Source organism: Pongo pygmaeus, chromosome 5 (assembly GCF_028885625.2).
Source record: "Pongo pygmaeus isolate AG05252 chromosome 5, NHGRI_mPonPyg2-v2.0_pri, whole genome shotgun sequence".
In the NCBI taxonomy this organism is placed as follows: domain Eukaryota; kingdom Metazoa; phylum Chordata; class Mammalia; order Primates; family Hominidae; genus Pongo; species Pongo pygmaeus.
Genome location: NC_072378.2, coordinates 158,819,010 through 158,844,364, shown reverse-complemented (window position 1 = coordinate 158,844,364; position 25,355 = coordinate 158,819,010). Strand labels below are relative to the sequence as shown.

At 42.9% G+C, this 25,355-nt stretch overlaps 1 protein-coding gene across 5 annotated transcripts in view; it reads right to left on the bottom strand.

Moving 5' to 3' along the window:
- TULP4 (TUB like protein 4) overlaps positions 1 to 25,355 on the bottom strand; it is a 287,119-nt gene that overhangs the window by 239,254 nt on the left and 22,510 nt on the right. The window lies entirely within an intron of this gene.

The following is a 25,355-nucleotide window of genomic DNA, read 5'->3' as shown; positions in this document are numbered from 1 at the left end:
ATCCATCCATCTGTCCATTTATTCATTCACTGTACAAACACTTGAGTGCCTAACATTCCAGGCACTGTGCTAAGCAGAATAAAACAGCCTTAACTTTCTAATTTAGATGACCAATTACAGCATTTCTCTCTCCCGATTTAAACAGTTAAAAGAGTGCACCTTTCAAAGACCATTAGAATGTGAGACTTTCTTCTGCTTGGGTCCTCAAATACAAAATCATATCTTCAATTAGTCACCCAACTATCACCACTCCATAAGGAAAGCTAGGCTTGCAGACTTGTCTCGGCAGCCAACAGACAGCTGCACAGGCACTGAGGCAGGGCCTCATTTAAGTGGAAATCAAACTATGCAGGGACTCCTCCTGACCAGTTTTCTCCTTTGGCATGAAGCACTTCTTAACTTCACTGAAGAATTTCTGTAAGAAACCAATTTTCACAACAAAAATAAAATCTATATTCAGGTAGCCACTTGTCCCAAAACACTAATAAACTAGATTCCTGGTAAAGAAAAATGAAGAAAAGATAACTTTAAATAACCAGGGAGGAAAAGGTAATAAATGATCAGTTGAAATATCAAAAATAAAAAGGTAATTAAAAAAAGATAAAAGGGCATGAATGCATAGTATCATAGACTTGGCATGGCTTCAATTATTCATTTTTTAATGTATAAGTTTTTTTTAAGTGTATTCATATTACACTGGTCTTGCTACCATGGTAAGATTAATGCTATACTACAATTCTAATTAAAATTCATACTGAGGCCCAACTGTCAACATTCACGTTGATAAATAAAAGGAAATGGCGATGGAATACATGAGAAATACGCAACTTTCCTTCTTACCAAACTGTCAATTTTAACTTCCCAGTTATGGAGAAAGTCAAACCCTCACGTCTACCGTGGTGCATCTCTTGTCTATCCATGCAGTTAGTGGCGCACGTTTAGCCGCGCCGTAAAGAAGCATCACCTCACTTCACAACTGTGTTCTGAAATAAGCCCTCTGGTCTAGGGAAAAACCATCTAGGCAGAGGTTCACATGCTGAATTCCAAGCCAAACACGTATCAAGTGTTCACAGCTGTCTGCTGTTTTGAGAACTTCTTGGAAGAGTATGAATAGGTCTGCTGTATATCTCACTAAGAGTAAAGAGGACCTACACCATTCTAGCGGGGAGGAGGAGGAAAGAGGCCAAGGACACGTTCCCAACTGTGCTATCATCAAATGGCTGGCCTGGGAGAGAGAGTCTCCATTTTATTTTCTCTTTTTTTCTTAACATAATTAATCAGATATTAAACACAGATGAAGTCATTTGAAACTAATTTTTGTACCATGTAAGCCATGTGCTAAAGATTTTCCTCATAAATGTACATAGCTATCATAAACTGAGGCTAGAAATTATCTTCTAAATGTATTAGTGTCAAACACAATATTACTGTCCTCCCGTGACATTAAGATCAGAACACAGCAGTGAAGGGAAAAGAACATATCTTCATTCTGTCATACTTGAGCTAAAATCATAAAGACGTACTAAAGCAATTTAAGTGTGAATTTAACAGTTATCTTTTAAATTTTAAACTAGACAGTAGAAAGCATATATAATTTAAGTTCTGAATTCTGAATATCTACTCATTGTTCTACATTTTCAGAAACTATGGCCAGGCCGGGCACGGTGGCTCAAGCCTGTAATCCCAGCACTTAGGGAGGCCGAGGCGGGCGGATCACGAGGTCAGGAGATCGAGACCATCCTGGTTAACACGGTGAAACCCTGTCTCTACTAAAAATACAAAAAAAAAAATTAGCCAGGCGTAGAGGCAGGCACCTGTAGTCCCAGCTACTCGGGAGGCTGAGGCAGGAGAATGGCGTGAACCCAGGCGGCGGAGCTTACAGTGAGCCGAGATCACGCCACTGCACTCCAGCCTGGGGGACAGAATGAGACTCCGTCTCAAAAAAAAAAAAAACAAAAAAAAAAACAAAAAAACAAACTATGGCCAGTATTCTGGATCCCCATGGGGTCTACGTAAAGAAAGCTAAACTCACCCAGGCAAGCTCCCCAAATAGAGACTGCAACTTACCTCCAGCTCTCCTTCCTTTCACTGGTTCTACAACAGTGCCCTAAACATAGGAGGTCCTCTAAAAGTATTTGTTCAATAAGATGCTTAAAGGGGAAAAATATCAGAATCAAATAAAGAATACTTGCTGGCACCTATTAAAAAACAAAATAAACTAATAAAATAGGTAAAATGATCAAGAAGAAACTAATCTCACTATTATCAGAGCAACTGTTCTTCTCAACTTACGATGTCAAAATGTTCTCAAATTACATCAAACAAAAAGTATTATCAAAGTTAACATTACATTTTTTTCTAGGAAAGATCTAAGTATATGTATTGAAAATTAAGCTTTTCAATCAATTTAATCAACATGAGCATACAGATAATATTTTAGTACTACTAATAAAAATATCTTTTGGAAAGTGCTGGATCATTTTACACTAAAGCATATGGCCAAAAAAAAAAAAAAAAATTAGTATTTTCTTCTACATGTCCCCTCTAAACACTACAAAATGTACTACATCAAAACAATTGCATGGAAAGATACAGTACTAGACTTGCTCTTTGTGAAGCTGTATTGTCAATACAGCTCATTGTACCACACAGTACAGGCCAGACACCTTTAGCAGTCTCAAAGGAGCTGTGAAAACACAGACCTTACACTTCCCCCAATACTTCATCTAATGCAAACAGAGGGCAGTCCACTTGACTGACATGCAACAGACTTAAGATCCCTTGAAGCTCAGTTATTCCATGCCTATGATGATGAATTTAGTACAAGAGGAAGGGAGTCCACATTCACCTCCACCTATGTTGAGAGAACCCAACAAAAGCTTGAGCCTGGGCTCTGGTTCAAAGGCCACAGCAGCAAAAGAAGTCAAGAGAATTCCAGGGATGAGGTGATGGGAGTTGATATGATGCTCTCTGAGTGAAGGAAAGAGAGTTGCCTCAAGCCAAGCTTGAGACGGCCCAGAAAGACCACAAAGGTTACTGCTGCCAGAAAAAGAAAAGAAGGGATATCTCTCGTACCTGGGACTGTTACAGGGAGTTGTTTCAGAATATCTGCATCACTGAAGGACATCATCTCAAGAAGTCCCTGAATTAAGATCTGATATTTAAGGTGCAAAGTGACAGCTTCCACACAAAGGCCAAAAGTTACCCTCCAGGCCACCAGAAACTCAGTGTAACCAAGCCTAGTGTGACACTAGAAACAAGACAACTACCTACACGAGCCACACTGAGCAGGAGGGAGGGATGGGGCAAGAGTTGTTTTGGCTACTGTGGCCAAAATTAACCCTTGCTCCTGGTGGCCCTAACATCAATCTCCCCAATTAACTCACAGACTATGCTGTTAAAGTCTTCTTACAAACAGGTTGTTCAGAACTCTGAAAAAATATTTCTAGAGAAGTAATGTCATAAGCATTATCACTGCTACACAGGCTAATCTGTAAAAGTCATTCTAACCCATGATGTACTTGGGCTGCAACACCAAAAGTAATTTCTCTGATACTCTTTAATATCTACAAAGAAATCTCATTTTCCTGACCTCCCTGACTGAGAGGTCATTAAAGATGACATTCAAGACCAAGAGACAGACCTAGCGTAAACAGATGCTGTAGGGCTGGGCATGGTGGCTCACGCCTGTAATCCCAGCACTTTGGAAGGCTGAGGCATGAAGACTGCTTGAGCCCAGGAGTTTGAGACCAGCCTGGGCAAAATGGTGAAAAACTGTCTCTAATAAAAATACAAAAAATTAGCCAGGTGTGGTAGCACACGCCTGTAGTCCGAGCTACTTGGGAAGCTCAGGTGGGAGGACCACCTGAGCCTGGGAAGTTGAGGCTGCAGTGAGCCATGACTGCACCACTGCACTTAAGCCTGTGCAACGGGAGCAAGACCCTATCTCAAAAAAAAAAACAGAAAAAAGGAAAAAAAGACCAAAAAAAAAGAAGACCAGCAGAGGTCTTGGCAAACAAACAAACATGTGGGTTCTAGTAAGTTAGGCCTTCTCTATTTCCATAATACCTTGGTATTATTATTAGCAAATATGCTATATATTTATGCAATATACATTTATGTAAATATACTGCTTGCATAACACCTTGGTAGGTCTGCAGAGAAAGCAGTGGGTTTGCACCCACCACTTCCCAATTATTCTGAATTTAAAAATAGAGTGCTGGGCAAAGGGACCCTATGACACAAGGGTGTCTAGCTGGCACCATCTATATTGACCTACTGTCACCTAAATAAGTTATGAACTCAGTACAACAGTTCTGAGAGTCATGTTTACCATTCCATGTCAACAACATTGTCCATTGAAGACGTTTTTGTTGCTTTAGAAGAAGGAGGAGTTTGTGACCAGTGTGAGACTCCATGTCTACTATAAAAAAAAAAAAAAATTAGCCAGGGGGTGGTTGCACACCTGTAGTCCCAGCTACTTGAGAGGCTGAGACGGGAGGATGACTTGAGCCCAGGAGTTTGAGGCTGCAGTGAGCTATGATCATGCCACTGCACTTCAGCTTGGGTGTCAGAGCAAAACCTTGTCTCAAAAAAAAAAAAAAAAGAAAGAAAGAAAGAAGAAGAAAGAAGGAAGAAGAAAAAGTCTCCCAGCCGGGCGCAGTGGCTCACGCCTGTAATCCCAGCACTTTGGGAGGCCAAGGTGGGCAGATCATTTGAGGTCAGGAGTTCGAGACCAGCCTGCCCAACATGGTAAAACCCCGTCTCTACTAAAAACACAAAAACTAGCCAGGCATGGTGGCACACACCTGTAATCCCAGCTACTTGGGGGGCTGAGACAGGAGAGTCGCTTAAACTCTTGCAGCGGAGGTTACAGTGAGTTGAGGTCGCACCACTGTACTCCAGCCTGAGTGACAGAACAAGACTGCCTTAACAAAAAAAAAAAGAAAAAGTCTCCCTAGTTTATTACAGTGATTACTCCTGCTCAATATTTAGAAAGTATATGTGAACTGTATACTCCTATAGTCACAGCAGGGGCCTACCCTCCCTCAATACTTTCACAGAATGACACTTCTTTGAAAGTCACAGGGTCTTAGATAACGAGTTACTGTCCTCCACAGCAGAACTACAAACAAGATCTTAATTTTCTAAGTTATTGCTTATTTATTAATATTACCCCAAATTCTATGTTTTTGCTTACTACAGAAATTCTCACAAGACCTATTTCCTTGGGCTCCATGCTGACAGGTTTGGTTACTGAAGAAAATGAAAGAACTTGCCATTAGTGTAGTTACGTACATCAAAGTGGGTTCAAAGGAATCTCTAGGGACAGTGACAAAGAGCTGCCATGGGTTAGAATGGGCATTGAGAGCTAAAGAAGGTAGTAACTGTGGCCATCCAGACAGCTAGACTTGTTGCTCAATTTGCAAATCAGTGCCAGGAGAATATGAATTGGTGAGGGTCAGTGTGGGACCTTGAAGATTACCATCTCCCGTGGTCTTTCACAGGCAGGAATATGGCCAAACCCTCTCAGGCTCAGCTTCTCTCCCTGTATGTCCCTGGCCAGTTTTCTTCTACTATCCACAGAATCATCAGAATCACCACAGTTTTGACAGCAGCAGCCTCATGAAGTTCAAACACCGTGGCACATGAAGAAGATGGGCAGGACTAAGAGGGAAGCAACAACAACAAAGCTGCAACTGTGCAGGACACTTGTAGCGCATGGGTTCCAGACAGTGGCAGAACTATACAAGCACTCCACAACTCGGCACTGGACTGTGTTCCAGTCTAGTAAGATTTGGCTCTTTTGGAACTCAGAACACATTTTCAAAATGGAATACTGATATAGCCTAAAATTAAACCTGTTCTTATTTCTAACTTATTTCTTTCTACATTGATCAAGCTCTAGCCCTCAGGGAGCTTACATTCTAACGGAGAGAACAACAAAATAGAAGAGATCAATAAAAGGCTAACAAGAGGCAGGAAAGACTCTGGCATGTGTGAGAATACGGAAAAGACCAGGACGTTGGGGGGTTGCTTAGGAGGGGCCTGTGGGCAACAGAAAGGGGATTATATTTTATTCGGAGTGCAGTGGGAAGCCACTGGAAGGTTTTTTTTTGTTTTTTTTTTTTTGAGACGGAGTCTCGCTCTGTTGCCCAGGCTGGAGTGCAGAGGCGCAATCTCAGCTCACTGCAAGCTCCGCCTCCCGGGTTCAGGCCATTCTCCTGCCTCAGCCTCCCGAGTAGCTGGGACTACAAGCGGCCACCACCACACCCAGCTAATGTTTTTGTATTTTTAGTAGAGGTGGGGTTTCACCGTGTTAGCCAGGATGGTCTCGATCTCCTGACCTCATGATCCGCCCGCCTCGGCCTCCCAAAGTGCTGGGATTACAGGCGTGAGCCACTGCGCCCGGCCGCCATTGGAAGGTTTAAATGAAATGTTCTGGTTTCCATTTCAGGACCAATATTGTTGCTGTGTGGAAGAGAACAGAGTGAAGGCAGAAAGCACAAGCAGGAGGCTTACTGCAGTGATCCAGAGACAGCTGGTGGTGGCCAGCACTAAGATGCTCACTACAGAGAGGGACAAGAGAGCAGCTGGGAGGCAGGCTTTTGGTTTGCGTGTGTGTGTGTGTGTATGTGTTTTCTGAGAAAGAGTCTCACTCTGTTACCCAGGCTGGAGTGCTGTGGCATGATCTCGGCTCATTATAACCTCCACCTCCCAGGTTCAAGCAATTCTCCTGCCTCAGCCTCCCAAGTAGCTGGGACTGCAGGTGCCTGCCACCATGCCCAGCTAATTTTTGTATTTTTAGTAGAGATGGGGTTTCACCATGTTGGCCAGGCTGGTCTCGAACTCCTGACCTCATGATCCACCCACCTCGGCCTCCCAAAGTGTTGGGATTACAGGATTAAGCCACTGCACCCAGCCCGGGAGGCAGGTTTTAACCGAGGGACGTGGAGCAAGTAACTTAATCTCTCTGTAGTTCAGTTTTCTTACCTATCAATTAGAGATAATAACAGTATCTACCTCATGAATCTGTGATAAGAATTCAACGAGTTAATATCTGTAACATGCTTAAAACTGTGCCTGGTACATACTAGGAGCTATATTAGCTATTACTATTACCACAACCTACCTCATGGTACTATTGTTAGGACCAAACAGATTATTTGTGTTAATTTGTGTAATATTTTTGAGGCAGCGACCGGCACATAATAAACTCTCAGTAAGTGTCAGCTATTACAGTTATGAATAATTCCCAATTGGTGGTGGCAGTAATTGAGCTGAAGAAGAATGGGACAGGGCATGGAGTTGCCATGAGCAGATGTGGCATGTTGAATCTGCAATGTCTAGGAGACATCCAAATGGCAGGGTCAAGTAAATAGCTGGACACTTGCATCTGAACCTCGGAGTCAAAGTATAGACTGGAGATAAGTCAGTGTCATCAACATAAAGGTAAGTTTTAACTACAGAATACAGAACATACTAAGCCCAGTGAGGGAGGATGAAGATGGAGGAAAGGCTCTAGTGGTGAGCCCTGTGGAACCTCACGTCAGGTAAATAAAGGTAGGGAGCCAGCAGAGGAGGGTGAGAAGGAAGAGTGAACAGGGTGGAGGAAACCAGCAGAGAGGGGAGTCTCAACACCTGAGCGAGGAGAGGGCCTGCAGAAAGGTCCAGTTCAATGAAGACATTGGATGTGGCTCCTGAAGCTTATCTGTGGTCTTGATAAGGGCACTTTTAGCATCTTACCCATTTTGACTTTCCCTAACTTTCACTTGCAACACTGTCTGTGTAAAGAACACACACTCCAAGGACATCATAGTACAATGGGAAAAACTCTGACCTTGGACTCAAGAGACCCAGGCTCAAGCTCCAGTAAAGTGTCGGGTAGGTCCCTCAACAAGGGCCTTCACTTTCGCCAAAAGGCAAAACGACAAGATCGGACCAGATTTCCAAAGCGAGGTCATGAGATCTCTGTGCATCTACAAACCCAATAATCAAAGTCCATAAGCTCTTTTTTCAATATTTAAAACACATATTGATCGCTTCCTTAGCCTTCTGGCTAAGATAAAGTATGTATTGAGAACTACACATCTACTATAGTAAAGTTACACAAACCAAACTGTCACATTTGTTTTTGACTGAAACACTCTAGAAACTTGGAAAGCAGTAGTGATTAAGAAGGGGAACTCAGGAAGCTGACAGCCTCACTTCAAATTCTGGGTCTGTCAATGACTACTTCCTGCATTAGAGCTATGCTACTTAACTACTCAAAGTCTCAGATTACCCAACTGTAAAATGGAGGTATGACAAAACCTATCTCAGGCAGCTGTGGAGGGATTTCAGTGAGTTAATTGTAAGCTCTCTACAGGAACTTCCTGATAGTTTCCTCCTCCCTTGTGATTCTTTCTGTCTCCTCTGCTTGTTCCTCTGCCTTGGCTGACCTGGGATGCTGGGGTTCCACAGTACTCACCGCCAGATCCTCTTCTTCAGCTCCAGCCTCTCCCTCATTCAGCGCACATTAAGCATAATAAACAAATATGAGCTATTAATACCATTATCTTGTACTGAACAACAATTCTTGGCTAGTAATAAGATCATAGCCGTGGGGGCAGGAAGGGAGGAAGAAAGAAAATATAAAAAGAATCTGATGATAAAAACATTGGTGACCACTGGTAATGCCCAACTGAAAAATTCCACCTCTATATGCTTGAAATGCACCTGTTGCCACATCACATGGTTCTTGGCACCTTGAATTAAAACCTAGTGGATAAGGCTTTCTCCCCTACCTGTCACCTCCCCGAGGACAGTAGCCACATCTGACTTGGTGACAGTGTATGCTCAGCAACTGTGGAACCAATCCCTGGGTACTTAACCAGCCCCTTCCTCCTAAACTCACTCATACATTTCTAATTTAGAAATTAAACATTCTAAATATTTTTCCGCAAATACTTTTAAACCCTCCACTGCACATCTGTCCCAGTGAGTCCTTTCAATGACTTAACCCATCCTTTGTCTCACCTGAAGCAAATTCTACAGATTTTCAAACGTAGCATTTCAACGTTTCCCCCAAAACAGATTTATTCTCAGTGCTTTCCAACTTTAAAATAAAACTTCTCAGAACATTTTATTTTTCTTTAGGAGGACAGTTACACCTGAATCAAAGCTACCCTTTCAAAATTTTTAATGTGGGGCCAGGCGTGGTGGCTCATGCCTGTAATCCCAGCGCTTTGGGAATCCAAGGCAGGAGGATGGCTTGAACCCAGGAGTTTGAGACTAGCCTGGGGAACAGAGTGAGACCTCGTCTCTATAAAAAATTAAAAAATTTGCCAAATGTGGTGACCCGCCTGTAGCCCCAGCTACTCAGAGGCTGAGGTGGGAGGATCGCCTGAGCCCAGGAGTTTGAGGCTGCAGCAAGTTATGATGGCACACTGCACTCCAGCCTGGGTGGCAGAGCAAGAACCTATCTCAAAAAAAAAAAAAAAATTCTAAAATGGATTAAAGAAACCCTATCTGAGCTACAAGAGACAAAGCCTGTGAGAGTTAGAGTCTCCTTGCCCTTCCTCCTCATCAACAAGTCATGACACAACTTGAGGAAGCTGGACCAAAATAGGCACCCACTTAACTTGGCCTTTAAATGCTTTCTTCATTACCCCATGAGAAGCAACAATTGAAAATGAAACAAAACGCAACAGAGCAGTGACTAACATAAAACTGCTTATATTAAATAAACTCACTACAGAAACTTTTTTTTTTTTTTTTTTTGAGACAGAGTCTCACTTTGTCACCCAGGCTGGAGTACAGTGGTGCGATCTCGGCTAACTGCAACCGCCGCCTCCTGGGTTCAAGCCATTCTCCTGCCTCAGCCTCCCACGTAGCTGGGATTATATAGGCACCCATCACCATGCCCGGGTAATTTTTGTATTTTTAATAGAGACAGGGTTTCACCATGTTGGCCAGGCTGGTCTTGACCTCCTGACCTCAGGTGATCAACCTGCCTCAGCCTCCCAAAGTGCTGGGATTACAGGCATGGGCCACTGTGCCCGGCCCTACAGCATCTATTTACACTAAGCTGCTTTATAAACTTTGAGGCAAAAATGAAGGCAGCCTTGAAAGTTGCCACATTTAAGCACAAGGAAGCCTGGAGTAAATTACCTCTAATTCAGGAGCAATTTCATCTGTGAAGGACAAACTTCAGGAAAAAATTTTGAAAGCTTGAGAAAAGCTTAAAAGGAGGCAAGCATCGCATCAACAGATGATGTGTGTTAATTTTAGCCGCAATAGTCTAAAGTGCAGTATGAAACGAGGAAAGCAGCCAAGCAACACTCAAGCCAGAGACGCTTACTGAGTGCCCATCCAGGCCCCGGTACCAGAGACACTTAGTGAGTGCCCACCACAGGCCGAACAGGCCGGGTGCTGACAATGCAAAATGCATCGAAGTGCAGTCCCTAGCCCCAAGAAGCACCCTACACAGTGAGAGATGAGCAAAATAAACCAACTTCAATACTACAAGGTAAATCCTGTAATCAATAGCCAAAAAAGTGCTGTGGAGCAGAGTTGAGAGAATCTTGTTGGAATGACCGGTCCCTGGCAGCATAAAGCCAAGGTAGGGTCTTCAGATGATGATGCAAGAGCAAAACAAAGAAAGAGAGCTCCAAGTTGGACCAAGTAAGGACAATTTACTGACAAAAATATCCCAATAATGAAGACTTTATAATAATCCAAGAGAAAATTAAGCCAGAGTTCTTAAGATAAATAGAAGGCTATTAAAGATAAATAGAAGATCTAATTATACTGCCTGGATAAGAAAAGGTCTTACTGCTACAGAGTAGAATTAACATATATTTAATAGATATGAATGCTGTACATTTGACACTATTTGACTTTAAAACAATTAGCCTTTTCAAAAACTCAGTGTTTTTGTTTTGTTTTTTCCTAGATCTAGAAGCAATAAAATGGGCTTAAGGAACACAGAATAAAGGGAGCAACCCTGTGAAGACCACAAAGGCAGCACAGCGACAGCAGCTCTGCAGCAAGACTACCGGGCACCGGGCCTGGCTCTCCCACCACCTGACTGGGTAACTTTTCAAGCACCTTCATTTCCCAAGAAGTAGGAATGTTGGGAAGACTAAATAAACATATGTAAAGTACTTAATTACCTGCCCACATAGTAAAGTGCTCAATAAATGTTGGACATTGCTTTTGTAATTTCATTTATATTCTACCCATTAAGCAACGTTTAAAATCTGGAATAAAATAGATTATTAAAGAAATATGCAGAGACAATTATCATTGACCCTGATTCCATTTGGAAATCAGGGATGAAGAATCACGGAGAAAAAAAGGTTAAAATTATCTCTGATCAAAATTAAAGTCTATCAAAATCTCAAATGGCAACAATTTCTTGCTGAATGGCCTTGTATGTGAATGCTAATGATTTCTCCATTACTAAGGAAGGGCCCACTTTGCATCTTACACCATGTTCTCAATCTCCCAGTGAGACACAGGAAAATCCTTTTTTTTTTTTTTTTTTTTACAAATGCTGAAACTAAAGTTCAAAGAGTTTAAGTAAGGTTATGAAAAACCACTAGGCTATTAGTGACAGAGCTTAGTTCTGATATCTGGCTCCAAGACCCATACTTTTTTCACCAAACTATGGTGCTAAAATTAACAACAGTTAATTTCCACTCCACAACACTGTTACTTTGGAATAGGAAGAAAAAGTTGTGTAATTATCTGATGAGAACAAAACAACGTATGAACCTAGGCCAACTCTATTCTCAGACTCGAGAATTTCTAGAAAAAAATAATAAATGGCAAACCCAAATTTAATTTTAAAATGACAAGAGCCACAAATCGGGAAGACCCTTCCCAATGCTCTGGTCACTAAGCTTGGGTGTGGACATGGGTGACAAGCACTCTCCAATTCTAGAGCACCTTCCCAAAAAGCAATTTGGCAATATGCAGAAAGTGACTAAAGCCAACAGTGCTAAAGGCTAAAGGGAGGATTAAGCCAAAGATGCTCACCAAAAGTGCTATTCAGTATCATTCTAGAAATTACAAGCAAAATATTACAACAAGAAAAAAAAAAAGTCATATAAAAATAGAAAAAAGTCATATAAAAATAGAGCCAAAAATCACCCTGATTTGTAAGTAATATAATTTTCCATCTGGAAAACCCAACAGAATCGAATGAAATCAGAACAATTAAGAGTTCAGTAAAATAGGAAAATGTAATTGCTATGATCCAAATGTTGGTGTCCCCCCAAAATTCCTATGTTGGAACCTAATACCGAATGTAATAGCATTACGAGGTGGGGCCTTTGGGAAGTGATTAAGCCAGCCCTCACCAGACAACAAGTCCACTGGTGCCTTGCTCTCGGACTTCCCAGCTCCCAGGATTGTGAGCAACACATTCCTATTGTTTATAAATTACCCAGTCTAAGGTATTTTGTTATAGCAGCCAAACAGACTAAGACAATAAATAGTACACAAAAATAAATTCAGGATGATGAATAAGCCATCTGTTTACCTATTCCCTCTCCCCAAAGTCCCATTAAAATGATCAAACAAGGCCGGGTGCAGTGGCTCACACCTGTAATTCCAGCACTCTGGGAGGCAGAAGTGGCCAGATCACCTGGGGTTGGGAGTTCGAGACCAACCTGACCAACATGGAGAAACTCCGTCTCCACTAAAAATACAAAAAAAAATTAGCCAAGTGTGGTGGTGCATGCCTGTAATCCCAGCTACTCAGGAGGCTGGGGCAGAAGAATTGCTTGAACCCGGGAGGCAGAGGTTGTGGTGAGCCAAGATCGCACCACTGCAATCCAGCCTGGGCAACAAGAGCAAAAGTACGTCTCAAAAAAAAAAAAGAAAAGAAAAGATCAAACAAATGTAAAAGAACAAAAAAAAATTTTAAAAACCTGTGGAAAACAGAGCGAGGTACCACTGATAAACCCTTCTCAATTTCTAAAAGACATGGAGGAGAAGGGATTCGACTGATAGAAAAGCACCAAGAGCCTTAACTCAGCCAGGCAAATGCAAGCACACCACCTTTGACTACAGGGCTTTAGGCAATGTCTGGCCAACAAACATGTCTATACCAACCCATGGAGGAAAATGGGAGCCTGACCTTGGCAGGCCTTCTTGCACCACATCCACACGGGAGCAAAATAGAAAAGGGGAGCAACACTCCAGTTAACTTTGGATTGCCACACAATTTGCTAATTGAGAAAGGGTATAAATTGTCCTGACAAAGCAGTGACCCTCCTAATGATTTGGAAGATTTACTATGAGATGGCTGCTAACTGCACACAGAGGCCTAACAAAGCAACAGAAGTGGGAGGGTCAGAAATCAAACTGAAGACCTTCTTCTGGAATCCTCCCAGGTCCTACCCTCCCTCAGTCTAACAACTAGATGAAAGGCAAGGACAGCTTCCTTTGGTTACTCTGTATGAACCCACACTGGCTTCTCACATCACTTAGTTGCTTTCGTCTTCTGTGTTTGACATGTTGGCATATCAACTTCAATATTCTTTGAGGGCAAAAATTGCATCTTCTAGTATGATTTATCTACTTGATGGCCTATCATAGTCTTCAAAAAGTCTAATTACCCGGTGTCCATCAACAGATGAATGGGTTTCAGCACTGTCCTGGAGTATAGAAAGAAAAAAAACCAGATGAATGGGTTAACATAATGTGTATCTACATACGATGAAATATCATTCAGCCTTGAAAGGGAAGGACATTCTGACACATGCTACAACATGGATGAACCTTCAGAACATCATGCTAAGTGAAATAAGCCAGATACAAAAGACAAATATTTTATGATTCCACTAATAAGAGGTATCTAGAGTAGTCAAATTTATAGATGCAGAAATAGAATGGTGGTTATCAGAGGCTGGGGAAGGGGTTCTACCCTTTTAGGGACGTGTTTAATGGGCACAGAGTTTCAGTTTGGGAAGATGAACAGAAGTTCTGGAGATGGATAGTGATGATGGCTGCACACGGACAGGAACATACTTAATGCCACTGAATTATACAGTTGTCCCTCAAAATCGATAGGGGTTGGTTCCAGGACCCATGTAGATAAAAAAAATCCTTAAATGTTCAAGTCTCTCATATAAAATGGCATATTATTTGCATATAATCCATATGCATCCCTCATATACATCATCTCTAGATTACTTATATTACCTAATACAACGTAAATGCTATTGTTCTATTATATTTTTGTTGTATTTCTTTTTCTTTGAATGTTTTCAGTCCTCACATGCAGAACCTGCGGATATGTAGAGCCAACTGTATACTTTAAAATGGTTAAAATGGTACATTTTAGCTGGGCACAGTGGCTCACACCTATAATCCCAGCATTTTGGGAGGCCAAGATGGGCAGATTGCTAGAGCCCAGGAGTTTGAAACCAGCCTGGGAACAAGGTGAAACCATGTCTCCACAAAAAATACAAAAATTAGCTGGGCATGGTGGCACGTGCCTGTAGTCCCAGCTACTCGGAAGGCTGAGGCAGGAGATTTGCTTGAACCTGGGACGTCAAGGCTGCAGTGAGTCATGACTGCATCACCGCCCTCCAGCCTGGATAAGAGTGAGACCCTGTCTCTCTAAAAAAAGTAAATTTTATCACAATAAAAAATTTTTCAAAAAGAAGTATAATTATGAAAACCACTTTAAAACATGAAAAAATGCTTATGCTATGTTAAATTTTAAAAGCTTCCAACAGTGTTTATAATGTTGCTTAGAACTTTTTGAAAAAAAGTGCCTATGAGTAAAGAATTCAAGAGAATGCTATGCTTAAGAGTTATAACAATGGTGGAAGCTAGGGGTGATTTTCCCCCTTTTACAAATGTACTATAATATTTTACTACTTTTCATGTTTAAACACACAAAAATAGCAAAATATGATACAGTAAGTATAATACCAAAAAGGTAAAGGCAATGTGGCTATAACCACTAAGCTCCCTCAAGTGTTACTCTTTTCTCCATTCATACCATCCTGAATTTGGAGTGAAATACAAAAGTTTTATACATGCTTAATATTGGGGGTGCTGTCCAATGATCTAAGAACTGGTGGGGAGGTCTGGCACACAGGTAAGATTTAAGTTTAATCAAAGAAACAGCTTTCTTCTTATCCTCATTCTCAATGCTTAAGATAAAAAAAAGTTATTTGCCTTACTTGAGCCAAAATTTTCTATCAACATAACTTCCTCCTTTTTTTTTTTTTTCTTCTGAGATGGAGTCTTGCTCTGTCACCAGGCTGGAGTGCAGTGGCACGATTTTGGCTCACTGCAACCTCCGCCTCCCAGGTTCAAGCGATTCTCCTGCCTCAGCCTCCCAAATAGCTGGGACTACAGGCGTGCCACCACGCCCAGCTAATTTTTTTTTTTTTTTTTTTTTTTTTTTAGTACGGATGGGGTTTCACCATGTTGGCCAGGCTGGTCTCCATCTCCTGACCTTGTGATCTGCCCACCTCGGCCCCCCAACGTGCTGGGATTACAGGGGTGAACCACCGCGCCTGGCCAACTTCCTCTTTACTCACTACATTTAAGCCACCTCAAATGTTTTGTGGGAGAAGGTTAAGCTCTAAATAAGCAAGTAAGTAAAATTGTCATAAAATAAAATTTCTTTTAAAAAGGAGGGGTGGGGAAAGTGAAATGGAAAAAGAATCAGACCAGGAATCAGAAGACAGGTTCTGGCTAACCTGCTATTTCCTGGCTGAGAGACCTGGCATGGGGCTCAGCTCCCCGAAAGTCAGCTTTCCCATCTGCTAGTGAACAGACTATCTGCTCTGCCCTTTCTCAAGAACACTGTAAAGACCAATGGTGATAGTGCTGGTAAAGAAGCACTGAAAAAGTTAAGGTTCTTTCAGAGCTAAAAGGTGTGCCCTGTTAAATGCACAGTAGTAACCTGACTGCTCTGTGTTGTCAGAGGCACCACCTGAAGTTAGTCCCTCACAGATGCTTTTCTGCTTTTACCTTAGTACTTCTAACTTGTCATTTTGAAGGCACTGACAATCCCCAGTCCTTGGAGCTCCCCTGGCTCCACATTTTTGATGCAGAGGTATGGTTCAAGGCATTCTATTTAAGACAGGACATTTCAGGGGCGGCACTGATGGTCTGCAGAACTTAGAGGCATGGAGAAGAGAGGGCCTCATGGGATAAAGGGTTTGCCACAACCCACATGCAGTGCTCCCAATGTTCATTCAACAGCAGGGCTCTTTCAGCACTATTCTGAAATATCACCGGCTTTTAAATCCTTTAAAGCTGAAAAAATGTTTCCTAGTCCTTTGAAAGTAGGCAATCTAGTAGCATCAGGGACTTATCCAGGCAGCCCTCCAGGTGCATCTTCCCCAGATCGATGTTTATTCAGGTGCCCACCAAGCCTTCCCCCAACTCCAGTAAGATGTCATACCACAGAAGCCACATTTTCTGGAGACGGAAAATGGTTTGGGTTTTAATTTTAAACACACAAATAAGCCAAATGGGTAAAATACCTTTATGACTGATGTGCAAATAAAGTAGATTTTGGTGTGAAGATGACAAACCAACATACATATAAATTCCCAAATTCTCAAATGGCACTAATTCCCAGATATATCAGAGCAATCTTTCTTCAAATTGAAGTTCATTTAAGCAATGACACATACCACTGCCCTCACCACCTCAGAGCGCGTAAAAACCTCTGAATGGGCTCCTGCGCTTTTCCTGAACGTGATTCTGTTAAGGCCGCAGTTCCTCTGCACCCGCCCAACCCCACAGGCTGCATAAATTTCACTGAAGTTTTGTCTTTTACTTCATGAGTAAAGTTTTGTTAAGTTTTTTCTTTATTCTGGTTTTTTGTTTTTTGTTTTTGTTTTTGAGACAGGGTCTCACTCTATCCCCCAGGCTGGACTGCAGTGGTGCAATCTCGGTTCACTGCAACCTCTTCCTCCTGGATTCAAACAATTCTCCTGGCTCAGCCTCCCCAGTAGCTGGGATTACAGGCACCTGCCACCACGCCCGGGTAATTTTTGTATTTTTAGTAGAGACGAGATTTCACCATGTTGGCCAGGCTGGTCTCTAACTCCTGACCTCAGCTGATCCGCCCGCCTTGGCCTCCCAAAGTGCTGTGATTACAGGTGTAAGCCACTGCGCCCAGCCTGTTGTTGTTGTTGTTGAGACAGGGTCTCCCTCTGTCGCCCAGGCTGAAGTGCAGTGGTGCAAACATGGCTCACTGCAACCTCAACCTCTCAGGCTCAAGCGATCTTCCCACCTTACTCTCCCGGGTAGCTGGGAAAACAGGCACATGCCATCACGCCCAGCTAATTAGTTTTTTTCTTTTTGATAGCTTCATTCCATTATAGACCCAAGCCACTACCAAATTTAATACTTATTCTTTAATTTAGCCAAAATTTCTATTTTCTGGCTAATAACCCTCAGAATATTTACCTCCACCAATAGCACTAATAATTGCCTTTCTTCTCTAGAGCATTTTTCACAAAGGAATAAAGTCTTTAGCAGCTCAGGAGTTACTATTTATAAATTAAGCAGAGGATAATAAAACCACCTTGAGGTTTAAACGTTAAGTGGTTGGCTAGGCTCACTTAGCCATTCACTCCATGGGTGTCTAGTTCTTAGGAGACAGTCCCCAGCTTAGGCCCAGCTGTAATTAGTACTTTAGTCAAGTTACTAACAACCCGTCATGGCCTTTCAGGGGTTGCTGTTAAACAGTTCAAGTCCTGATATTAAATCCAAAAATGCTAAACTGCTGAAAGGCTAAACAAAAGATCTTATGTCAACCTAAAAATATATCTAACAAACTGGCAGCAGGTTTCTGAAGTAACACAGGTAATTTAAATGGATAGGATGTTCAGTCTGGCACATCAATCATACACAGACACAGGGACACAAAGATACAGACACATCTGTTTTACTTCCTTGCCCTCAACCTCCACATATATGGTATTATTATGAGTGATGATGACGGGTAAAGATTTTGAAAGATCATCATTTAGCCACACACGCTCTAACAATATCCTAGGTGGATGTGGCAACTCCCTCCTTACAGAGGAAACATCTAAGGCTCAGAGAGAAATGACTTGGCTGAAGTGATGTGGCTAGTTAGAGCTACAACTGAAAACCCAGCAGAAGAATGCTTCACCCCAACACCCATTCCAAAAGCAAAACAATTCCAAAATGTCCACAACCGGCTGCACTCCTGAAAAGCAAGGTGACATCGCAGGGTGCCAAATGATGTGGCACAGAGACAGCTGCTTGTCCTGGACGCTCTTCTTCTGCACCCGCCACTTCTGACTCTGCACATGCATCCCACGACACCATCCTCCAGCCTTCTTCCAGCCTTCTCTCAGACTCCTCTGGAATCCTCACCGAAAAGGATAACAGAATGCAGGCAGGGGAAACAGTTCAATTCTTTGTAGAAGAACTAGGAAAATTACTGACCTAAGCTCCTGAATGGGCAGGAGCCTTATCCAGTTTGTGCCCCATGTGTGCCCAGCAGCTAGCTGTCCCTGCAAGGAACAATGTGCAGGAAGATTTCAGTGGTCGTTGGCCTGGGTGAAGAATACGACCCCTAAGAATGTGCCTCTGAAACTGACCTCTGATTCACACGCTCTCCCAGGGAGCACTCAGGAGCACTGTAGGTGTGTTACCAGTTACTTGAACCTAAGGAGCAGGCAGCTCACAACTAAAGTCTCCAGAAGAGCTCTGAGAACCAAAAGGGATGTTGTCAAAGCTGTGCCAACCTACAAAGGAGCCTGCAGAGAAACCTGCGGAGGCTGAATGGGAATGATGGTGTGGTGTTTGCGACAGCAGGTGCCTTCATGGACACGATGTCAGGGAATGAAGGCACTGGTGCTTCTCCCATATGCATGGAGATGCACCCTTGCCACACCAAGGCAGAGACTGCCAGCCCTCTACCCAATGTCCAGTCTCCCTTTCTTCCTCACCAACAGAATCCCGGTTTTACTTGGGGCAGCAAAATGCCCAGATCGAGGACTCATTTCCCTGCCTCACATGTAGTTGTTCCTGTTGAAGCATAACAGAAAGTCAAGTTGTTAGGTGAAGAGGGAACTTCCAGGAAAGATCTTTAAGGGGGACTAGCTCATCTGGAAGATGAATCCTTTGCCCTTCCCACCCTCTCTTCTCCTCCTGCCTGGTCATGGTGTGATTATTGAGCTCCAGCAGCCATCATGCACTGTGAGGAACTCTGAGGCTAAAGATGGTGAAAGAGAAAGGCGGAGGAATCCTGGAACCCTGATCAGCAGGAGCCATGCAACCAGCCCACGCCCACCTGCCTCCAGACCTCTACATGAACAGTCAACATTCATCTTGTATGAGCCGCTTGAGTTTTCTGTTACATGCAGCTGAACCCCGCATGTTAAAGAAATTCATATCCCTCGCCTATATTTTTTAAGACTCTCTATAAATCAAATCACTGTTTCACTTTGACATTTATGTTCATTAAGTATCTGAATAATTGGATCTTACCCTTGAAGCCTAAGACATTTACCAGGTCCCAAGAGGTTCCAAGACTGCTCCCAATTACCTAAGTTATCTGTGGGGAATATCCTACAGTCTTAAACTACTCTAAAACTTCAGCCCTAGAGCGTGATGGCTGAAAGGAAAAAGTATACTTGTAGCCCTTATGCTTCTTAACCCACTAACCATGTCCTCAAATAAAACTGCACTGTACAAAATGGCAGCCACTAGCCACATGTGGTTACATTAAGTACAATTCAATAAAAATATAAATTACATTTCTCAGTTGCCTTAGCTGCATTTCAACTGCTCAACAGCCTCCATGTGCCTGGTAGCTACCTTACTGCACAACAATATAGACGGTTTTTATCATGCCAGAAAATTCTCCTGGAGAGCACTGGTCTAGAAATACACTTTTCAGCCGGGCGCAGTGGCTCACGCCTGTACTCCCAGCACTCTGGGATACCAAGGCAGGCGGATCACCTGAGGTCAGAAGTTCAAAACCAGCCTGGCCATGGTGAAACCTCATCTCTACTAAAAATACAAAAAATTAGCCAGGCATGGTGGTGCGCACCTGTAATCTCAGCTACTCGGGAGGCTGAGGCAGGAGAATCACTTGAACCTGGGAGGCGGAGGTTGCAGTGAGCCGAGATCGCGCCATTGCACTCCAGCCTGGGCAACAAGAGTGAAACTCTGTCTCAAAAAAAAAAAAAGAAAAGAAAAGAAATACACTTTTCCCCAGGCTTCAATGACAGCCAGTTCTCCTTGTGTCCCTTCCACCTCCCCAGACATTCCCTAGCCCCTCATCCTCTACTCACTGCTCAAATGCTGGCATTTCTCAGAACTCTATCCAAATCCCTCTTCTCTCCTCATTCTGCCTAGGAGATCTCCTTCAGCATCAACTGTCATCCTTATGCAGAAGGCTTAAACACCAATGAACATTTTTTTTTTTTTTTTTGAGACGGAGTCTCTCTGTCACCTAGGCTGCAGTGCAGTGGCGCAATCTCGGCTCACTGCAGGCGGAGCCCCCTGGGTTCACGACATTCTCCTGCCTCAGCCTCCCAAGTAGCTGGGACTACAGGCACCCGCCACCTCGCCCGGCTAATTTTTTGTATTTTTAGTAGAGACGGGGTTTCACCGTGTTAGCCAGGATGGTCATGAACATCTTAATATCCTCAGAAACTTCCTGCAAGAACCCAAGTTTTATCTAAATCATGGATGTGGTAGAAAGAATATATCTGGGTTTTGCCCTTGTTCCTGGCACAGAGCTCCTAAAACTCTTAGAATGTTCTGGGTGACAGGAATGTCTTTTGTTACCTGTGAAGAGCCATTTCTGACCACATCTGAGTCTGCACTAATGAGGTGACAGAGGGTGGGCCCTTAAAGCATTTCAAGGGATGGGCTGGCCATTCCAGAAAGACCAAGCATATGATTAGAGGGCTACAACTTTCATTCCCACCCCTGACCTCTGGGAAGAAGAGGGGCTTGGAGACTGAGCTCAATCACATGACCAACGATGTCATGAGACCCTGATACGATAAACACCCGAGCTCAAAGAGCTTCCTGGCTGATGAATCCATGGATGTGCCAGGAGGGTGATGCCCCTGACTCCATGGCATGGGAGCTCAGCATCCAGGACCCTCCCAGGTCTTGCCCTCTGTGTCTCTTCCATTTGGCTGTTCCTGAGTTGTATTCTTTATCATAAACCATCTTCTATGAGTTTAGTGAGCTGTTTTAGCAAATTATCAAAACTGACAAGGTGGTGGAATCCCCAAATTTACAGCCAGTTGGTCAGAAGCGCAGGTAGTGTGAAGACTTGCAACTGGTATCTGCCATGAAAGCAGCCTTGCAGAACTCATGTCTGACATTCAGTTCAGGTGGTTGGTGTCAGAACCAAGTTGAAGTGACACCAAGCTGGTGTTAGAGCACTGGTGTCAAAGCATTATGACCTCTTAGCCATGTTCTGATATTTAGTTAATAGTGGTTTAAAACTGCAACAATTAAATGATGCTTTCAATTCACCTTGGATTACTGCATACAGGTTCACAATTCACACAGAATATTCAATCCCAACTGAATTCCATAGAGTTCTCAAAATCACAGAGGATATCTATGTGCATAACCAAACAACCATAAGAGGAACAGCTATTTTTCATAACCTCAAAAGTCAGTGGAGTATGTGATCTACCCATGAATCAGTGACCCTGATGAGATACAATGACAGCAAGGGAGGACAGATCCACTGGCACACACCGATTTAAGTGAAAATTCAATATGAAATTAGTAGATTTTAGAAAAGGGCCTTCTAACAGCAAGCTCTGGCTGAAGTGCAATGGCGCAACCTCGGCTCACTGCAACCTCTGCCTCCCGGGTTCAAGCGATTATCCTGTCTCAGCCTCCCGAGTAGCTAGGATTACAGGTACGCGCCACCACGCTTGGCTAATTTTTGTATTTTTAGTAGAGGTGGGGTTTCACCATATTGGTCAGGCTGTTCTCGAACTCCTGACCTCAGGTGATCCACCCGCCTCAGCCTCCCAAAGTGCTGGGATTACAGGCATGAGCCACTATACCCGGCAAATTTAGAATATTTATATTTATCCTGTTTTTTCAGGTATATATATCCCATGTCAAGCTACCCTGCTTGGTTAAACTTTGGCCACAATTTCTCTGAGCTCAAATAATGCTGACATTAAAATAAGCTATAATTTATTTTACTAAAAAAGAACTTTGATTTTACAAAAAGCAGCTTCCGAATTTGTTCAGCAGGTTCAAATTTTCAATCTTGAAGGATTTTTTGTTAGCACTGGTGATGGTGGCATGTTGTTTTAATTTAGTTTTTTATTTGATTGGTTTTGCTTTAAATTTTAATGCAAGGCTTCGGAGCTTTCACAGCCCAGGTCCTTTCCTATTCGTTAACTGTTGGAGTGGTGTCTCTAACATTTTTATAAACTGCAGCAAGGACAGACCCTCTGCTGAACCTCAACGACTTCCTTAATGGCTTCCATCCTCCCACTGTTGCCATGGAAGTCACTATTTTCTACACCAACTCATCAGCTCTTCCCTGGAAATTCTGGAACACAAAGAAAAGAGTCTCTCTCTGGACACCTGGGTCACGATATGAAAAACATGGGGCTGGCAGCCATGTTGTGCCACCTGGACCAAAGAGCAGAGACTGCTGGTCCATGACAGAAAAGGAATAACTCAGAAACACTGAGGGAGTGGACAGCTGGGAAAGAGGCAGAAGAGAAGAGACAGAAAGAAAGAGTGTCCTCCTGGCTCCATCCACGCAGCATCCTAGCCCAATCCCTGGCTCCTGACCTGGATTCCGTAGACAGCCCAGAATCCTTCCAACGAATTCCCTTTTTTTGTGTTAGTTGAGTTAGGTCTCTTTCACCACTAACCAAGAATCTCCTGACTTGTAACAGAGGGTTCTACAGTCCTTTCCGCTGATTGTTTTGAAAGAGGCAAGATAGAAACCTACAGGTGGTTGACTGAACCCAGCAGAGTCCTAGAGCCAGAAAGAGATCAGCCACCCCTTGGAACCTGCTCCCGTGGCAGGGCTTAGACCACATAACCCTAACTTGCAGCTCCACACCAGGCCACTGCAGCGCTCCACAGCAACTTTCTGGTAGGCCCTTGGGCCACAGACTAACTCCTCCAGCCAATCTACCAACTAATGCTAGGTTAAAGGGGAAATGAGTTGTTCTCTATTTCGTACCGCTGCTTTGAGAGTATAACATGGGGGAGACAAAACAAAGTTTTCAGGATACCATCAGAGACAACATACATGGAGGGTACAGCTTCCCCAGCTGCAAGGGCAGCAAATCAAACCCAGAAGAAATGTGGGCACAGCACCTCCATTCACCTAATCAACTCCTACAGGAAAGAAGTAAATGCAAGCTGCAAAACCAAAGGGACATCAGTTAGAGAAAACATGCTGATGATTCATCATACAGAAGAAGCAACCACTATTTTTAAAGTCCATCAAAGCACCTGGTTGAAACATGACACACCATGGTGGCTGCACAACAATATAAATGTTGTTTAATGGCCCTGAACTGTACACTGAAAAATGATTACAATAATATATTTTGTTATGTACATTTTACCACAGTTTTTTAAAAAGACACATCATAAGAGTTTGAGACAGACTGAATTCCCTCCATTGCAAACACACCACAGGCAGTGTACATGTGACAGCCGTATAAATACCCTGGCCTGAGGCTACTCAGCACAGAGCTAAGGCTGACCTGAGTGGTGAGTCTGGGTGGGCAGAAACGAAGAGAGTCCTGGCTTTTCGTTTTTTGGGAGGGAGAGCGGGCAGGTGTTGTCAGACAAAGTAGGCATCTTCTGAAATGAGTAACAACAAAAACTCACTCCACAGTCCATTTTCTCCAACCTACTAATGCCTGATCAGCACGGTCTTAACATTACTAATTTCTAAATATTTCAACATAAATGGAACAGTTCCTCACTCCTCAGAAATCACTGCTGGTTTCCTATCAGCCACAAACAGATGGCAGCTCAGAAAAGTCCTGTTCCCATTATGCCAACTTGGCAGGAGGCTCACCTGCTGCCACCTGAAACACCAATCCCTCCCACCTTTACACAGAAGGCTCCCAAACACAACTAAAATCCTGCCTGGATGCCCACTGATCAGCATCCTTAAAAGCATAGGGGGGAAGTCTCATTACAACTCCACTAATTAATAAACATAGGGAGGGACGACATCACGTCCTAATATAATTACAAGAATACTGTAGCTTTTCATTGCAGTTCCACTATATGGTTCAGACAGGTTCCCTGCCTGATTACACTGGGCTGTAATCCAGTTTTGCTAATATATTCATATGTATAAGAGTGAGAGTAAATCTTATATCAAATCTGAAGGAAAACTTTTGGAAATGCTAAAAAGTTCTATTTCAGACATACTAATACATCCTCAACATTTTATTTACAATAAGACCACCAATCTTGTTTTTATAACCACCAACAGGTTTCTTGGTTTCTTGGCTGCAACTTTTTTATTTAAGTGATCAAAGACTTAGAGAACAACAGGCTGTTCACAAGTTACCCTTAAAGTAGAAAACATGAAAGCTGCCTGTGTGTGTGTGGTATATGTGTGCACATGTGAGTATACATACCACATATACACACACACCAAAGTTATATATACACATACATACAGAAAGACATACACACATGCACGCACTGGCAAAGGAAAAAGAAAACAATCTGGGCTGTTCACTTCATCAGATTCCAACCAAAGATGCTCTTCTGTGTTTTCTGGACACACCTACTAATCACCAAAGCCTTAACCACTGACTGCTCCTTGCCTGCTCAGCAAATCAAACTCAACTCTGGAATGTTGAGCCAATGTGTTCTTTAGGAGGAGTAGCTTAAATAACTAGAGAGTTACTTTAAATAATGAGTTCACTGCATTCATGCCATAGCCCAGTACTTAAACCTATAACAGGCTCTGCTCTTGCAATGAAGACCCAAATCCTTAAATGTGGCACACAAGGCACAGCAAGAAAAGGGATCTCTCCCACCAAGGCCTCTGCATTTCCCCAGGGAAGCCACCTCTGACCTTCTGACTAGATCAATTCTGCCTTTATATCCTGTACTTCTTCATGCAATGAGGGAAAGAATGACAGCTATTGCCATCAGTTAGCACATCTTCGGTTGCAAGTAACAGATAATCCTAACTTAAATTGGCGTAAACAATAAGAAAATTTATTTCACAGAACAAGTCCAGGGTTAGTGGGTGCCAGGCATGGTGCACTGTGCTCTGCAAAGTTCTCTCTGCTGTTGGCTTGGCTCAGTCCTTACCCTCATGTTGGCTTCATGCTCAGACCAGTAGCAAA